This window comes from Eublepharis macularius, chromosome 8 (assembly GCF_028583425.1).
Source record: "Eublepharis macularius isolate TG4126 chromosome 8, MPM_Emac_v1.0, whole genome shotgun sequence".
In the NCBI taxonomy this organism is placed as follows: domain Eukaryota; kingdom Metazoa; phylum Chordata; class Lepidosauria; order Squamata; family Eublepharidae; genus Eublepharis; species Eublepharis macularius.
This window is the reverse complement of record NC_072797.1, coordinates 108730973-108740272: the sequence shown is the minus strand read 5'-3', so window position 1 is coordinate 108740272 and position 9300 is coordinate 108730973.

The following is a 9300-nucleotide window of genomic DNA, read 5'->3' as shown; positions in this document are numbered from 1 at the left end:
CAAAAGTATTGGAGGTTATTGTTTTAGGCATTAGCACCGTACTTCTGCTGTAACAAAGTTTCTAAGACATCAAAAGCTATTTCGTAAAGGATCTCTGTGTTGTACCTTTTTTGTCGTATTCCCGAGAGGTTCTTGAATGAGTTCCTGTGCGTCTTTATGGCCGCTCGCACCCTGAACACAGCAATGCTAATTTGTTTTGGATTTCTGTCTGTTTTCTAATCCTAGTCTTGCCAATAGTTTGGGTTGGCATGACTCTCTCTCTTTCTCTCTCTCTGTCTCCCCCCTTACTAAACCCTTTCTACTTCAATGAGTTTTCTCGGATAAGTATTCCTACAGCACATGATTTCTTTCACGCTGATCTCCTTGTGATTTTACAAGTTTTAGCAAAGGTCAGAGGGAAGTAATTGTAAGGAAAACAGAAAAAAAACCAAAGTGAAAAGACTTTTTATTCTGAATGTGAAAAAAAAGAAGCAGAGAAAGAAAATGGAGAAAATACTGTGGAATCAAGAGGTGCACCACATAAACAAAAGGCTCCAATGTGCCACAGCAGATGCTTCTATATTAGCACATGTCAAATGGGTTACAGTCAAATACAGATCAAGCATGTTGTGTGACATGACAGTGGCCACACATGAGTTGTCACAAACAGAGTTAATTTGCCCCAACATCCTAAACGTGACACACTAAAATACACAGACGATTATGTGGGGTCAACTTATTGTTTATTTATATATTTAATTATTGAACTGGCTGATCTACATCGCTGCTTATTTGAACATCAGCTGGCTATTTTAAGGGCAGTCTGTGCTAGGCAACCTCCTTGGGTGCCCACCAGGCAAGTCCACCCTGGCTCCAAACTTGGATGGTGTTTCCCCAAGCTTGTTTATCCCAGTCTGCATAGCTGATCTGTGCCAAGATATGTCCAGTGTCCTCTGCCTCCCCTGACAGGACACAAGGCACATACCAGGTTTGAGGGATTATACTCAGCACCAAGGGTGCTCCTTCTCGGCACCCCCCCCCAGCCTCACAACCTGTGATGGCCTGTTCCAGACATGCCCTCCATCACTGTGATGCCTCTAGGTATTTGCTGATTAACCCTACCTATCCTGAGCAGCCCTCCCTATTCTTGCCAACTAGTTGTGGCCTAACCAGTAAAAAGATTTCCCCCCTCTTACTAGGCCTATTTAGACAGCTCCCATCACCTGAGATAGCATGGAGCAGGCAAAAAAGGAGGTCACACCACAGCCAATTAGACATAACCCCCCCCCCATTCTTCTTTAGCCCAACTGACAACCAGCTATTCCTGTGTTACCCCTTGGATGGGAGGGGGGATCAACCGCAGCAGCAAAATGCCTGCTAAGGGGATGGTGCAGCATAGTAAGTAGCTCCTGCTGCCTCCCCTCTGATTGGATTACCCTAATAGTTACCCCACCAATGTTGTCTTGTGTCACATCTGGGCTAAGGTGGGCTGGGGTAAACGTCCTAAGGTTTTTAAGGCCATGAACCCCACTTCGACTCACAAATACAAACGTATTAACATTTCTGTGGTCTTTGAGGTTTTTCAATAACATTGCATACATTCGGGCACTTCCATTTGAACGTTCTCCGTGTACAAGCCACCACAAAGTGAACAAGAGCTGAGCAACAACAATATGTCTTTGCTTGTTGCGCTACTCACAGAACAGGAAATGGATTACATCTGGTAGTCTTATTTTGCTGACAACTATACATTGTGGTAGTGACCACTGCAGAATGCCTAGACTCCCGCCTTCCAAGGAAATCCTGCACTCTCCATCTGCTACTGGCTTTGGCTCACCTAGCTTTGTGCCACACTCTGTGGCTACACTGCCCCTAGGAAAAAGGAGAAGTGGATGCCTGGACAAGAGTGGTCAAATGACCCTTGCGACACTCTACTCTGTTGCTGAATGAGGAAAAGTACATTCTAGTGATGTGGTCCAATGTCCTAGCATCCACGCTTGTTAGCTGAACAAGTAATACAGAATTAGCTTATTGTACTGTCATGATACTGTTTCTTCTGAAAGCCAATAATTATCACACTGCAGTTAGTGTGATACTGCAGTTAGCTATGAAGCATCAGAATTAACCCAAACAGGTCCACCACTGTCTTTAGACAAATGTCCGCTTGCTGACAAAAAAGTCAAGACCGCTCTCAGTTTCATGGAACCTCTTCGGTTCTCCTACATCGACAGGGTGTAATTTAAGTGTCTTTCTCCACCCTCACAAGCATGACATTTGTAATAGCTACTCAGTTGTTGTGTGCAAAGCCATAAAACATTCTCCTCCTTTCCAATAATGAAAGGCTGAGCTCTTGAAGGATGTTGTACTTTCCTCATCTGATGGGATTCAACTGACTGTAGGGATTATATTGGAACCAAGTTAATATATATGCAAAAAATCACAATTTTCCATCTTCATTAAGACCATAAGAAGGATCCCTACCATGACTCAGCCAATCTGGCCATGTGAATTTATGCCATAGTGACCTCAAGGCTAGACTAATGTTAAATGTACTCTATATGGGTCAGCCCTTGAAGTCAACTTGGAAACTTAGTTACTATCAGGAGCTAGGCAGAATATGAGTATTATAGCTAGACCACAATCAACCCACTGATTACCTATCAGTCACAGAGTTCAATTCAAAGCACTGGGTATCACATGCAAAGCCTTCATGGCCTTGGACCCTCATAATGATAGGACCAACCCTCCTCCTGTGCTCTGCTACAACAGCTTTGCTTATCTGAGCAAAGATTTCTGAAGTTGCCACTCTGCAAATGGATCGATAGCTGCTGTAGCACAGTGGTTAAGTGGTTCGGCTGTGAATCAGCACTCTACTGGTTCAGATCCCACTACTGCCATGAGCTCAGTAGGTGGCCTTGGGGAAGCCACTCCTCTCAGCTCCAGCTCCCCAGCTGTATTGTGGGGATAATAACAATACTAACTTGTTCATCGCTCTAGGTGAGGCACTAATCTGTCTAGAAGAGTGGTATATAAGCATAATTGTTATTGTTACTGTTATTGTTGTTATTATCATTATCATTATTTATAAGATCAATAGATGTTCTCTGTTATGCCCCCCTCATTGTGGAATGGCCTGACTGAGGAGGCCAGAAAGGCTCCCACACTTCTGTCATTGTGCAGACTGTGAAAACAGAATAGTTCAGTAGGGCAGTTTTATAAACAGAATAGGGCTATAGTATAACAATGTGTTCAGTAAGGTGCTTTTATAAAGAGAACAGGATTGTAGTCTATACCACTGTTTATTATGTGTATTATCTTTTAACTGCATAGTTTCTTCTTTTGTGATTCTGTTTTTTTTATTGTTTGACATATCATGTCTCATACTTTTTTTTTTACATGGTTTCTAATTTTTGTAATCCTTGCCCTTGTGCATTTTTTATTTGGGTTTGTCATGCTATTTGATTGCATTATTTTACATCATGTAGTCCATCTTGAATCTCAGTGAGAAAAGCAGACTATAAATAAAATAAATAAAAACTATATTCCCCCAACCACATTACTGAGAATGCTGTATAAGTGTATCTGATTTGTATTTCTGATAATGTAACTATTGCACATGAAGTGATGTGTTGACATTGTTTGCTATTGCATCATCAGCACCTACTAGTTGGTGCCTGAAACATCATCAACATTTCCTTCTTCTACTGTTCATTTCCTTTCTTCTCGTTTTTCCATATATAGTATCTGACCTTTGCTGCCCCGCCCCCCAGTCAGAATAAAGAGATAGACACAAGGCTTGGATAATAAAGGGCCACTTTTTATTTTGGCAACAACATTAACTGTAAATGAACTAAAAAACCTGGCAAGGGCCTAACTAGCTGTACAGGTCAAGCCTTAGGAGGCCGGGGAATGCTGCTGCTTATCCTCCCTGGCTTCAAGCCTTCAGCTGCCAGCTGAGAGGCCTGTATTATCTTTTTACAATGATCTTTTGTGGTCTTTTTAAACAACACGACCCCTCCACTCCCATGCAGTCTACAAGTAATGGCTATCTCTCAGTGATAAAGCAGAAGATATACAGGTTCTCTAAGGAGCTCAGGTAGCATATAGTTTGGAAAGTTGCTTCTTTTCCTCAGATCCTGGGGAGCCTCTGCCTGTCAGAACCAGCAGTAGATGGATCAATGACTTGTTTTGGTATAAAGCAGCCCTCTGGCAGTAGATTTACACTGGGATGATAATACAGCATCACTGATACTGCTAAGGTACAGCTTGGAAGGGAGGGCTTTCCCTGAATTGTCTGGAATGATCTAACATGTAAAAATTGGGATGTTTCAGAGCATGCAACGACCACTCACCTTTGATGAATGTTGAAGGCTCCTAACTCCCTTTGGTTTGTCTGAAAATTCCAGCTTTAAAGGGCACCAATTACAAATTTCAGTTCTCAGGCTGTAAGACCTATACCTCATTCACAATGCCCTACTTTTCAAACAAAGACTTTATTTAGAATGATTTTTTTTTCTCAATCATTCCACAGGGGACGAAAGGCATATGATTAAAATGGCATTTCCCCTCCCTGTTTAGCTGATTCACCATGGGCAGGATTGAGAGGTTTGCTAGTGATCAGCATGAGACTAAATTGCCCACTTGACTACTGTTAAGTGATCTTTTCAGCTGCTTCAGCTACCAGGTTGGATTTTGTCTCCCTGGTTGCTCCTAGGCAGGTTTTGAGGCTCTTTTCCATTTATATGTAAGCTTGTTGCCTCCATTTACTTCTGTTTAATTTCCCTTCCAAGAAGGAACGAAAAGTCTGTTAGTAGTGTATAGAGATGGGCACGAACTGAAATATGAACCAAAATTAAGCATGAACCAGGCTGGTTCATGGTTCATGAACCACGGTTCATCAGATCCCATTTCTGATGAACTGCCATGAACTTTTAGGCTGGTTCATTTGGTTCGTTTTTTGGTTCGTCACTGCAGACAGCCTGGTGCCAGTCAATTAGTTTTCTAGGCAACAGGGGATGGACTTCCTGCAGACCTTCTATTGACCTGGAAATGAACTTCTGCTGGCCCGGAAGTGACCTTCTGCTGACCTGGAAGTGATGGTTTTCTGAGCTGGACGTGACGTTTTCATGAACCAAATGAACTGGTTTGCGAACCAGGGGCAGGTTCGTGAAATTTGACGAACCACGAACCACATGGTTTGGTTTTTTTCTGGTTCGTGCCCATCTCTAGTAGTGTATACCTAGCTAAGTAAGAAAGCAAAGTGCACTGAGATTCAGGGGGAGGCAGGAAATAGACATTTTAAGGTGTCTTTGATAGTCTGCATTAATCGTAATGACATCCTTTGGAACAGGTTTGCACTTTTCTTTATCTGTAGAGATGACTATCTCAGCTTCTGTTAGCATTTTTTTTTTTACATATCACCCAAGTTTCCTGAAGAGGTTTGACCCTCTTGGCTCCCTCTTTCAATTTTCTTTTTACCAATCTCCAACCCATCCACCCCCAGCTTTTGAAAAATTTTGAATTCAGTGTGTCCATGTTTAACTTTGGAGATAATTTCCTCTTGGAAATATGTGAAACTGGTAAGCACTGTGCTCACTATTTTCTATCAATTTGATGATAACACATCACACATCACTTCCAAGACAAATCATTCGTGTATATAGAATATTGTGTGTGTGTTACAAATTGAATATACATTTACCTATTCAGTGTAGGGCTGGATCGAGGGGGGGCAGGGGGGTAGTCTGCCCCTGGCGCCGGAGCACATGGGCAGCAGCACGGGCAGCCTCACAGCCCCCTGCTCTGCCCTTCGCCTGCCCCGCGGGACAGGGGGCGGCCGGCTTGCCACGCACCCCTTGTCCTGCAGGGCAGGCAAAGGGTAGCACGGCCACCCACACCATTCACCTGCCCCGCAGGAGAGGGGAAAGCTGGCCGCCCCCTGTCCTGCAGGGCAGGCGCATGGTGCGGGTGACCTCGCAGCCCCCCGCGCTGTCTTTTGCCTGCCCTGCAGGACAGGGGGTGCACGGCAAGCAGGCTGCCCCCTGTCCCATGGGGCAGGCGAAAGGCAGTGCGGGGGGCTGCAAGGCTGCCAGCACCATTCACCAGCGGTGAGGCGAATGGCGCAGGCGGCTTCCCAGCCCCACACGCTGCTTCTGCCACCCTGCGTGATGACGTCACCAAAATGATGTCATCATGCCGCCCCGGGAGCGAGCGCACTGTGCGCGCGTGAGCAAGGTTGAACTAGGGTTGCCCCGGGCACTGGCAACCCTAGATCTGGCCCTGATTCAGTGTGAGGGCAGCTGGCATCACCCAATATTGCAAAGTTTTATCCTTCTTTTCTCCTTCCTCCATTTCAAGATCACCTTAGGCTTTTGTTCGGCCAGTAATAATACTGTCAGTAGAAATACTTATTTTTGATGCCTAATCTTTCCACTGTTTGAAGCTTCCTCTCTTTCATGTTTGAGTATATGTAATAAAGAAAGGCTGGACCATGCATAGACAGCCAAATTCATGCAACTGAGCCAGTCACTACTACTATCATGCAGAGTTCTGCAGATCTGGGGAAAGAATTGGAGAAAATTTTGACTACTCCCCCCATACATTTTTGGCAACCTCCCCAACTTAATAGCAATGCCGGCACATACATAAATGTCACAAAACAGCAAAAAAGGATTAATCAAAACCCAGCCAAGATGTGTGAGCAGGGGGACAGGTGCAGCTAACAGTGAGAATGTTAGGGAGATCTGACAGCTAGAAAGAAAATAAAAGAAAATTAACAAAATATAACTTTGTTAATTTCACCCTACATGCTCATTTCACTTTCTTATTTAATGCAAGTGTGAGTAGAAATGTTCCCAGCCTCAGTGTATACACAGTTATTTACAAAGGGGGGGAAAGATGTGTGCAAAGATGAACATGGAACCTTTTTGGTTCCTGGCTTATAGCTGAGTTATATGGCCAGGGAAAATTCTCCATTGCCGCTATGATAATTTTTTGAGAGCTGCTGGTGGAGGTTATAATGTACAAATGCTCACTCTCTGTTTTTGCCTCTCTACTATTACATTAGACCTTGCTTTTGCTGGAGGTACTCCGCAACAAATGCAGTATGAACATTTTTTTTACAAGACTGTTGTTTTTCTGTCTTCTCACTACATTGTAGAAATTCAGTTTTGTCCAGTATATCAAGCATTCTTTGACTGTTCTGTGCTCAACTCAGTGAAACTTATTTTGCTTTGTAAATCTTAAGCATTTTGTTTCTAAAATTCTGCATCTTCTAGAACCCCTTTCCTAAACTCTTTTTGTTTCTTCTTCTCTCCTTTCTCTTCTTCTGTCCATTTCTCAAAACCTCATGTTTGGCTTAAATCAGATTCAAATTGTTTGATCATTTTGTCTTCTTTTGGGACAATCACTACATATGTTTACTGATATGTGTCATGAAATTTGTTGACCTTTGAATCTTTGCACAGCACAGGCAATTGTACAGATAAGTTTCTGACTTATTTATTTAGGTTGTTTATAACTAGAGATGGGCACGAACAGCAATACGAACTAAAAAAAGCCAGGAACAGCCCAATCAGCTGTTCGCGAACAATCTGTTCATGAGGCCCCATTCTAAACGAACAGGTGGTCATTGCAAGCCTCGTCTGAACTCCTGCTGTTGCCCTGGAAACCCCAATCTAAGCCCAATTTAGTTTGATAGGCAGGTCTTCCTTTCAAGTGTGGAGCTCCAAATTTGTTACAAGGAAGCAAAGAGGGGGGGGCAGGCTCCTAGCTCTGGTTTTGCAGATAGTGAGGGAGAGACAGTTGCTGTTGGTATTTTGAGAGACAGACAGGGAGAGTGCATTGGAGCTTGAATTTTCTTTGTGTGTGGTAGGATAGGGATCTAACTCTTCAAGTTCCAGGGCTGCTGCCAGGCTCTGGGCCAAGCTATTATTTATTACTGGTACCTTTCCTGCTGCCTGCTCAGGTAAAGTTTCTGGGAGTGGTGCGGTAGGGATCTACCCCTTCAGGTTCCAGGGCTGCAGCCAGGCTCTGGGGCCAAGCTATTATTTATTATTGGTATATTTCCTGCTGTCTGCTCAGGTAGGGTTTCTGGGAGTGGTTTGGTAGGGATCTTGATGGCTGGAGGAGAGCCTGCTGGCCCCCATGAACAACAAACAACGAACATGTTCATGAACAGGTCATGTTCATCAATGTTTGTTGTTCGTGGATGGCAACGAACAACAAACACCATGTTCGTGGTTTTTTTTTTTTGTTCGTGCCCATGTCTATTTTTTAACCCAGCTTTATCCCCAATGGGAACTCCAAAGCAGCTTAAATCATTCTTCTGTCCTCCATTTTATCGCCACAACAACAACCGTGTGGTAGGTTAGACTTAAGTATGGGACTGGCCCAAGTTTCCATGGTAAAGTGAGCATTTGAACCAGCTAAATATTCAATGATGATGAAATCAGTCCTCAAGCTCAACTCTTTGAGGATAATTTCTTTATTTGTATATGAATCCAGCGGTTTCTTTATTTATGTAGAAAATGTATATGCTGCCTCTCTACAGATCCATACAGAAAGTAAAGATTGCATTCTGAAGTCCCTAAGAAACTGACAGGACCTACTTCCAATAAATAAAGATTAGGCTGAAATCTACTCAGATTTAGGTCAGGAATGAATTGCTAACATAAACTGTATGTCTGTCGATGTGCGGGCTGGAGCTGGTTAGGGACGGAGTTGCTCCTGAGACTTCTGTTTTGCACAGTTACTGTGTGCTGGATCTTCAGTTTCATGCTTGAGTTAATCTCCCAGTGTAACTGACTGGATCCATGATTGCCTTCTCCGAACAGAGCATTAATGGCTTGAGACTTATTTGGATTTTCAGAATGATGTATGACAGGTGACAAACTGTGCCTGCTGAGGCTTGAGGGAGACCTGAAAGAATATAGCAGCTAGGTGTAAATTAAAAGTAAGTGTCAGGTGTGGACACTTTGAAATGGTTCCAAAATAACAGCTGTCACCATTCCCCCCTGGAGGTTCTTAAATTCTACATTCTGAACTAACAGGAACACATTCATAAACACTAGATGTTATTTATCTTCCTGCTTATAAATTGGTAACACCTTTGGATAATTAAGAATGGAAATTCGTTTCTCAATCAGAAGTGATAAAAAGTTTGGAGATTATTTCAAGTTCAGAGTGCTGCAGTTTATTATACAGGCTTACTAGAAAGATGTTTATACATTATATTTATCTCCCATCATCCAAGGAGCTCAGGCCACTATAGATGGTTCTCTCTTCCTCCACCTTATTCTTACAACAACCCTGTGTGGTAAG